The sequence below is a fragment of the Lipotes vexillifer genome, unplaced genomic scaffold, assembly GCF_000442215.2.
Source record: "Lipotes vexillifer unplaced genomic scaffold, Lipotes_vexillifer_v1.1 scaffold1120, whole genome shotgun sequence".
Classification (NCBI taxonomy): domain Eukaryota; kingdom Metazoa; phylum Chordata; class Mammalia; order Artiodactyla; family Lipotidae; genus Lipotes; species Lipotes vexillifer.
Window position 1 is genome coordinate 1387066 of NW_006797892.1, and position 9036 is coordinate 1396101.

General features: G+C 41.7%; 1 pseudogene; it reads right to left on the bottom strand.

Annotated features, from left to right (window-relative positions):
* Positions 1-1603: 1603 nt before the first annotated feature.
* Positions 1604-2071, bottom strand: LOC103077520 (40S ribosomal protein S14 pseudogene; annotated as a pseudogene).
* Positions 2072-9036: the final 6965 nt, after the last annotated feature.

Here is a 9036-nt window from a genome sequence, read left to right on the forward strand (position 1 = left end):
GAGGGGACACAGTTCAACCCATAACACCCCATTTCAGATATACCAAGATGCCTTGACGTTCAATCATAACCGTTCTTAGCAATACCTTCTAATTCTCACTGACCACTTGCCATGTAGCAGGCACTGTGCTGAGTACTTTATAGACATTATTTCATGTGTTTACACTGTAGACACTATTATTATCTCCATTTTACTGATGAGGAAACTGAAGCCCAGAGAGGTGAAGCAACTTGCCTGGTATCTCATGCAGTTAGTGAGGCTGATTGTAATTGCCAAAAGGGGTCACAGAAATGTTTCCAGTCCCATGTGCCTTTCCAGAATGGTGTTGTCCCCCATCAAGAAGCAGAATCTATTACTCCTGTATCTGAATTTGGGCAGGACCTTGTGACTGCCTCAATGAATAGGATATGGGGGAAGTGACTCTAGGTTATTCCCAAAACTAGGTCATGAATGGTGATACAACTTCCAGCTGCCTCTCTCTTTGAGGATGCTTGGTCCTGGAACCCAGTGGCCATGCTGTGAGGAAGCCCAAGCCAAGCACTTGGAGAGGCCCAGCCTACAAGCAGCATGAACCTCCCCATGTGTGAGGGAGGGAGCCTTCAGATGATCAAGCTTCTGACCTTTGGATCTTCCAGCTGAGGCCCCAGATAAGGCTGAGCAGAGACAAGCCATCCTGACTGATGTGCTCTGCCTGAATTCCTGATCCATGGCATCTGTAAGCAAAATAAATGGTTGTTTTATGGCACTAAGTTTGGGGGGTACTTTGTGTTGCAGTCATAGCAACCAGAGCAGCTGGTAAGTGGGAGAGTCAGGGTTTGACATTGGGAGTCCCAACCTCTTTTCACTCACCCTCCACCCTTCCCCGCTCTCTCTCTCTGGTGAAACTCCAGTGTAACCAGTGGCTAGCAGCCTCCTCTCTCCCAGTCTGGGGACCTCTGACTAATCTCAAGAGCAGTTATTTTTATTTGGAAAATAAAAATTAGAATTCAAAGGCAATTGTTCACAGAGTGTGTAAAAGCCTCTCTCGGTGACAGCTGTGGTTCTTCCCACGAAGGAGAGCCACCAGCCCTCTTATCACCCTTGCCCGCGCGCCCCCCCATGCAAGAAAACCTGAGTCAAACAAAAAGTAATGAGACCGTCTGTTCCTTCCTGCCGCCCATGCCGTTTGCTCAGATCACAAAGCTTCCTCCTCCTCCTTCTCCTAAAATAAAGTCTCCGGGCTTCCCTGGTGGCGCAATGGTTGGGAGTCCGCCTGCCGATGCAGGGGACACGGATTCGTGCCCCGGTCCGCGAGGATCCCACGTGCCGCGGAGCGGCTGGGCCCGTGAGCCATGGCCGCTGAGCCTGCGCGTCCGGAGCCTGTGCTCCGCAACGGGAGAGGCCGCAACAGTGAGAGGCCCGCATACCGCAAAAATAAATAAATAAATAAAATAAAATGAAAAGTCTCCAAGGATCTGAGGGCCAGACATTGTCTTTTCTGTGTCTACCTTGCTTCCTTCCAAAACAGTGGGACTTATGCCTTCCGTTTGCTTTAGCATTTTCGTATTTTGAGCTTACATCAAGGCAATTTATTAACAGAAAACAATAATTTGAGGAGTCCTTTTCACAGAGAGCGACCACTGAGACCCCCCTTCCTGCGGGTGCTGTCGGAGCGGATGGGGGTGACATCCTCAATCCGCCCAATCTTTGTTCCTGAGCGGGCGAGGGCTCTGAGGGCTGACTGGGCCCCCGGTCCAGGAGTCTTGGTCCTATTTCCTCCTGTGGCTCGGAGTTTGATGTGGAGGGCAGTGATGCCCAGCTCCTTGCACCTCTCGGCTACATCCTGGGCAGCCAACATGGCAGCATATGGAGATGACTCATCTCAGTCAGCGTTCACCTTCATCCCACCAGTTACACGGCAGATAGTTTCCTTGCCAGAAAGGTCTGTGACATGGACAAAAGAGTCATTGAAGGATGCAAAAAGGTGGCACACACCAAATACATTTTCTCCCTCAGCCACCTGAGGGCCGAGGCTGATGATCTGTTCTTCCTTCTTTTCTTTCCCCTTGTGAGGTGCCATTTCTGTGCATCTTCTCCAGAATCCACGACCAGAAAGAGAGAGAGGGAGAGGGCGGGGCAACGGCTCAAGCCGTTAATGTTTTAGCATTAAAAAAAAAAAAATCATACTTAACACCTGAGCAGGTCTAGAAGCACATCTATGGGCCCTCAGGCTTGAGAGCCAAGTTTGGCTGAATATTGTAACCAAAAGTGGGGTCAGGCTACTTGTCGCCCAAAAGCCAATAAAAAGGCAAGGGTGGTGGAAAGGAAACTTTGCTTTATTTTTGATGCTGGCAACTGGGGGTGGGGGCAGTGGATGCCTGTCCAAAGGCCAGCTCCTCCCCCATTCCTCTCCTGTGACAATCTGGGGGTAAGAGCTTTTATAGGTGAGGGGAGAGGGCTACATGCAGAAACAGCACAGTCAGCTCTGGCAGTCATCTAGAAATTGGTCATCGGTGGTCTGACCAGTGTCATCCTGACTGTTATAAGTGCAGTTAATCTTCAGTTCCAGGGTTGGTTTGTTTCCATTTCTTTTTTTTTTTCTTCTGAATTTTAGAATTTTATTTTATTTATTTTTTATACAGCAGGTTCTTATTAGTTATCTATTTTATACATATTAGTGTATATATGTCAATCCGAATCTCCCAATTCATCCCACACACCTCCCCGCCCCCTCCACTTTCCCCCCTTGGTGTCCATACGTTTGTTCTCTACGTCTGTGTCTCTATTTCTGCCCTGCAAACTGGTTCATCTGTAGCATTTTTCTAGGTTCCATGTATATGCGTTAATACACGATATTTGTTTTTCTCTTTCTGACTTACTTCACTCTGTATGACAGTCTCTAGATCCATCCACATCTCTACAAATGACCCAAATTCGTTCCTTTTTGTGGCTGAGTAATATTCCATTGTATATATGTACCACATCTTCTTTATCCATTTGTCTGTCGATGGGCATTTAGGTTGCTTCCATGACCTGGCTATTGTAAATAGTGTTGCAGTGAACATTGGGGTGCATGTATCTTTTTAAATTATGGTTTTCTCTGGGTATATGCCCAGGAGTGGGATTGCTGGGTCATATGGTAGTTCTATTTTTAATTTTTTAAGGAACCTCCATACTGTTCTCCATAGTGGCTGGATCAATTTACATTCCCACCAACAGTGCAGGAGGGCTCCCTTTTCTCCACACCCTCTCCAGCATTTGTTGTTTGTAGATTTTCTGATGATGCCCATTCTAACTGGTGTGAGGTGATACCTCATTGTAGTTTTGATTTGCATTTCTCTAATAATTAGTGATGTTGAGCAGCTTTTCATGTGCTTCTTGGCCATCTGTATGTTTTCTTTGGAGAAATGTCTATTTAGGTTTTCTGCCCATTTTTGGACTGGGTTGTTTTTTTTTTGATATGGAGCTGCATGAGCTGTTTATATATTTTGGAGATTAGTCCTTTGTCCATTGATTTGTTTGCAAATATTTTCTCCCATTCTGAGGGTTGTCTTTTCGTTTTGTCTGTAGTTTCCTTTGCTTTGCAAAAGATTTTAAGTTTCATTAGGTCCCATTTGTTTATTTTTGTTTTTATTTCCATTACTCTAGGAGGTGGATCAAAAAAAACCTTGCTGTGACTTATGTCAAAGAGTGTTTTTCCTATGTTTTCCTCTAAAAGTTTTATAGTGTCCAGTCTTACATTTAGGCCTCTAATCCATTTTGAGATTATTTTTGTGTATGGTGTTAGGGAGTGTTTTAACTTCATTCTTCTACATGTAGCTGTCCGGTTTTCCCAGCACCACTTATTGAAAAGACTGTCTTTTCTCCATTGTATATCATTGCCTCCCTTGTCATAGATTAGTTGACCATAGGTGCATGGGTTTATCTCTGGTCTTTCTATCCTGTTCCATTGATCTATGTTTCTGTTTTTGTGCCAGTACCATATTGTCTTGTTTACTGTAGCTTTGTAGTATAGTCTGAAGTCAGGGAGTCGATTACTCCAGCTCTGTTTTTCTCCCTCAAGACTGCTTTGGCTATTTAGGGTCTTCTGTGTCTCCATACAAATTTTAAGATCTTTTTGTTCTAGTTCTGTAAAAAATGCCACTGGTAATTTGATAGGGATTGCATTGAATCTGTAGATTGCTTTGGGTAGTATAGTCATTTTCACAATACTGATTCTTCCAATCCAAGAACATGGTATATCTCTCCATCTGTTTGTGTCATCTTTGATTTCTTTTATCAGTGTCATATAGTTTTCTGAGTATAGGTCTTTTACCTCCTTAGATAGGTTTATTCCTAGATATTTTATTCTTTTTGTAGCAATGGTGAATGGGATTGTTTCCTTAATAACTGTTTCTGATCTTTTATTTTTAGTGTATAGGAATGCAAGAGATACCTGTGCATTAATTTTGTATCCTGCAACTTTACCAAATTCATTGATTAGATCTAGCAGTTTTCTGGTGGCATCTTTGGGACTCTCTATGTATAGTATCATGTCATCTGCAAACAGTGACAGTTTTACTTCTTCTTTTCCAATTTGTATTCCTTTTATTTCTTTTTCTTCTCTGATTGCTGTGGCTAGGACTTCCAAAACTATGTTGAATAAGAGTGGCGAGAGGGGACATCCTTGCCTTGTTCCCGATCTTAGAGGAAATGCTTTCAGTTGTTCACCATTGAGAATGATGTTTGCTGTGGGTTTGTCATGTATGGCCTTTATTATGTTGAGGTAGGTTCCCTCTATGCCCACTTTTTGGAGAGTTTTTATCATAAATCAGTATTGAATTTTGTCAAAAGCTTTTTCTGCATCTATTGAGATGATCATATGGTTTTTATTCTTCAATTTGTTAATATGGTGTATCACATGGGTTGATTTGCATATATTGAAGAGTCCTTGCATCCCTGGGATAAATCCCACTTGATTGTGGTGTATGATCCTTTTAATGTGTTGCTGGATTCTGTTTGCTGGTATTTTGTTGAGGATTTTTGCATCTATATTCATCAGTGATATTGATCTGTAATTTTCTTTTTCTTTTTTTTTTTTGTAGTATATTTGGTTTTGGTATCAGGGTGATGGTGGCCTCATAGAATGAGTTTGGGAGTGTTCCTTCCTCTGCAATTTTTTGGAAGAGTTTGAGAAGGATGGGTGTTAGCTCTTCTCTAAATGTTTGATAGAATTCACCTGTGAAGCCATCTGGTCCTGGACTTTGGTTTGTTGGAAGATTTTTAATCACAGTTTCAATTTCATTACTTGTGATCAGTCTGTTCATATTTTCTATTTCTTCCTCGTTCAGTCTCAGAGCCTTGTGCTTTTCTAAGAATTTGTCCATTTCTTCTGGGTTGTCCACTTTATTGGCATAGAGTTGCTTGTAGTAATCTCTCATGATCCTTTGTATTTCTGCAGTGTCAGTGGTTACTTCTCCTTTTTCATTTCTAATTCTGTTGATTTGAGTCTTCTCCCTTTTTTTCTTGATGAGTCTGGCTAACGGTTTATCAATTTTGTTTATCTTCTCAAAAAACAAGATTTTAGTTTTATTGATCTTTGCTATCGTTTCCTTCATTTCTTTTTCATTTATTTCTGATCTGATCTTCATGATTTCTTTCTTTCTGCTAACTTTGGGTTTTTTTTGTTCTTCTTTCTCTTATTGCTTTAGACGTAAGGTTAGATTGTTTATTTGAGATTCTTCTTGTTTTTTGAGGTAAGTTTGTATTGCTATAAACTTCCATCTTAGAACTGCTTTTGCTGCACTCCATAGGTTATGGATCGTCATGATTTCTCTGTAATGTGTCTAGGTACTTTTTTATTTCCTCTTTGATTTCTTCAGTGATCTCTTGGTTATTTAGTAACATATTGTGTAGCCTCCATGTGCTTGTGTATTTTACATTTTTTTCCCTGTAATTGATTTCTTATCTCATAGCGTTGTGGTTGGAAAACACGTTTGATATGATTTCAATTTTCTTAAATTTACCGAGGCTTGATTTGTGACCCAAGATGTGATCTATCCTGGAGAATGTTCCATGTGCACTTGAGAAGGGAGTGTAATCTGCTCTTTTTGGATGGAATGTCCTATAAATATCAATTAAATCTATCTGGTCTATTGTGTCATTTGAAGCTTGTGTTTCCGTATTAATTTTCTGTCTGGATAATCTGTCCATTGGTGTAAGTGAGGTGTTAAAGTCTAACACTATTATTGCGTTACTGTAGACTTCCTCTTTTATAGCTGTTAGCAGTTGCCTTATGTATTGATGTGCTCCTGTGTTGGGTGCACATAATTTATAATTGTTATATCTTCTTCTTGGATTGATCCCTTGATCATTATGTAGTTCCTTGTCTCTTGTAACATTCTTTATTTTAAATTCTATTTTATCTGATATGAGTATTGCTACTCCAGCTTTCTTTTGCTTTCTATTTGCATGGAATATCTTTTTCCAGCCCCTCACTTTCAGTCTGTGTGCATCCCTAGGTCTGAAGTGGGTCTCTTGTAGACAGCATGTATATGGGTCTTGTTTTTGTTTTTTGTTTTTTGTGTTTTTTTTGCAGTACGCGGGCCTCTCATTGCTGTGGCCTCTCCCGTTGTGGACCACAGGCTCCGGACGCGCAGGTCCAGAGGCCATGGCTCACGGGCCCAGCCACTCTGCGGCATGTGGGATCCTCCCGGACCGGGGCACGAACCCGTGTCCCCTGCATCGGCAGGCGGACTCTCAACCACTGCCCCACCAGGAAAGCCCGTGGGTCTTGTTTTTGTATCCAATCAGGGAGCTTGTGTCTTTTGGTTGGAGCATTTAATCCATTCACATTTAAGGTAATTATCAATATGTATGTTCCTATTACCATTTTCTTAATTGTTATGGGTTTGTTTTTGTAGGTCCTTTTCTTCTCTTGTGTTTCCCACTTAGAGAAGTTCCTTTAGCATTTGTTGTAGAGCTGATTTGGTGGTGCTGAATTCTCTTAGCTTTTGCTTGTCTGTAAAGCTTTTGATTTCTCCATCGACTCTGAATGAGATCCTTACCAGGTAGAGTAATCTTGGTTGTAGGGTCTTCTCTTTCATCACTTTAAATATATCGTGCCACTCCCTTCTGGCTTGTAGAGTTTCTGCTGAGAAATCAGCTGTTAACCTTATGGGAGTTCCCTTGTATGTTACCTGTCTTTTTTCCCTTGTTGCTTTCAATAATTTTTCTTTGTCTTTAATTTTTGTCAGTTTGATTACTATGTGTCTCCGTATGTTTCTCCTTGGGTTTATCCTGCCTGGGACTCTCTGCACTTCCTGGACTTGGGTGGCTATTTCCTTTCCCATGTTAGGGAAGTTTTTGACTATAATCTCTTCAAATATTTTCTTGGGTCCTTTCTCTCTCTCTTCTCCTTCTGGGACCCCTATAATGCGAATGTTGTTGTGTTTAATGTTGTCCCAGAGGTCTCTTAGGCTGTCTTCATTTCTTTTCATTCTTTTTTCTTTATTCTGTTCCATGGCAGTGAGTTCCACCATTCTGTCTTCAGGTCACTTATCCGTTCTTCTGCCTCAGTTATTCTGCTATTGATTCCTTCTAGTGTAGTTTTCATATCAGTTATTGTATTGTTCATCTCTGTTTGTTCTTTAATTCTTCTGGGTCTTTGTTAAACATTTCTTGCATCTTCTAGATCTTTGCCTCCATTATTTTTCTGAGGTCATGGATGATCTTCACTATCATTATTCTGAATTTTTTTTCTGGAAGGTTGCCTATCTCCACTTCATTTAGTTGTTTTTCTGGGGTTTTATCTTGTTCCTTCATCTGGTACAAAGTCCTCTGCCTTTTCATTTTGTCTGTCTTTCTGTGAATATGGTTTTCCTTCCACGGGCTGCAGGATTGTAGTTCTTCTTGCTTCTGCTGTCTGCCCTCTGGTGGATGAGGCTATCTATGTTTCCATTTCTTGAGGCCAGTTCTCAGAATTGTGGCAGCTTATGTCATGGCTGGTCATCATGTAGTTAACTTCTCCACCTGGTGGGGGTTTCAGTATCTGTAAGACAGCTCACAGGATATGGCTCAGAATATTATCTATAGCTCTTGAGAAGGAACTAAAGGTCCTTGACTATGCTTAATGACTCAACTATTATTATTTAGTCTTGTTGGACTGTTTTCCTTTGTTTCTGCATTTTCTCACTTCTCTAATTAAACTTATTCTTTGGCTAAAGTTTTTCCACAGACAAAAGGCAGGCTGAGGACATGGGGCTGGGGGGAAGGACCATAAGGTCCTGCTCTGTTTCAGTGCAAATCTGTGTTTTCTTTCTTCTGGACATGGGATTAAGTTAGGTGAAAATGAAAAAAACCAAAACCAAAAAACCCAACAATCTCAACCTAAGCTGTTTTAAAAAATAATAATAATTAAAACAAAGAAATCCATTCCCTTACATAATGGGGAAGTTCAGGCATGGGTTGACTTTGGATGAAGGTGGATCCAGGGGCTCAGATAATAATAACATCCAGACTCAGAATCTCTGCCTTCCTTCACTTTGCCTTCTCTGTGGTTTCTTCATTTTCCTGCTTCTCTTGGGGTTCCCTGGCAGCTTTGGATTCCTCATGTCACTGATCCAAATGCAGAGGAAGACAGAGTTTCTCTGTCCAAGAGCTGGAAAAGAAGTCAAGTTTGGAGGCTTGTTTTCTCTGGTTGGCCCTTCTTGGGTCGTGAGCTCTGCCCTGAACCAATCACCACGACCTAGGGATGGACCTGTTGGCTCCCTTTGGGTCAAAGGCTGTGAATTTGACCACACAGGAGATTGGTGAAAAGGGGGACACAGGGACTATCATCACAGGAAAGAGGAGGATTTGGATAGCCATAAACGGCGACTACAGGGTGGAGTCGGGGTATACAGAGAAAGAAACGTTAAATATCCACAGCCCTATTAACTCTGTCAGGGCATTCACAGAAGGTAATACAGAAATGGTCATTATACACATTTGGAAAGATGCTGAAAACAACAAGGTCCTACTGTACAGTGCAGGGAACTATATCCAATCTCCTGGGATAAACCATGATGGAGCCAGCCA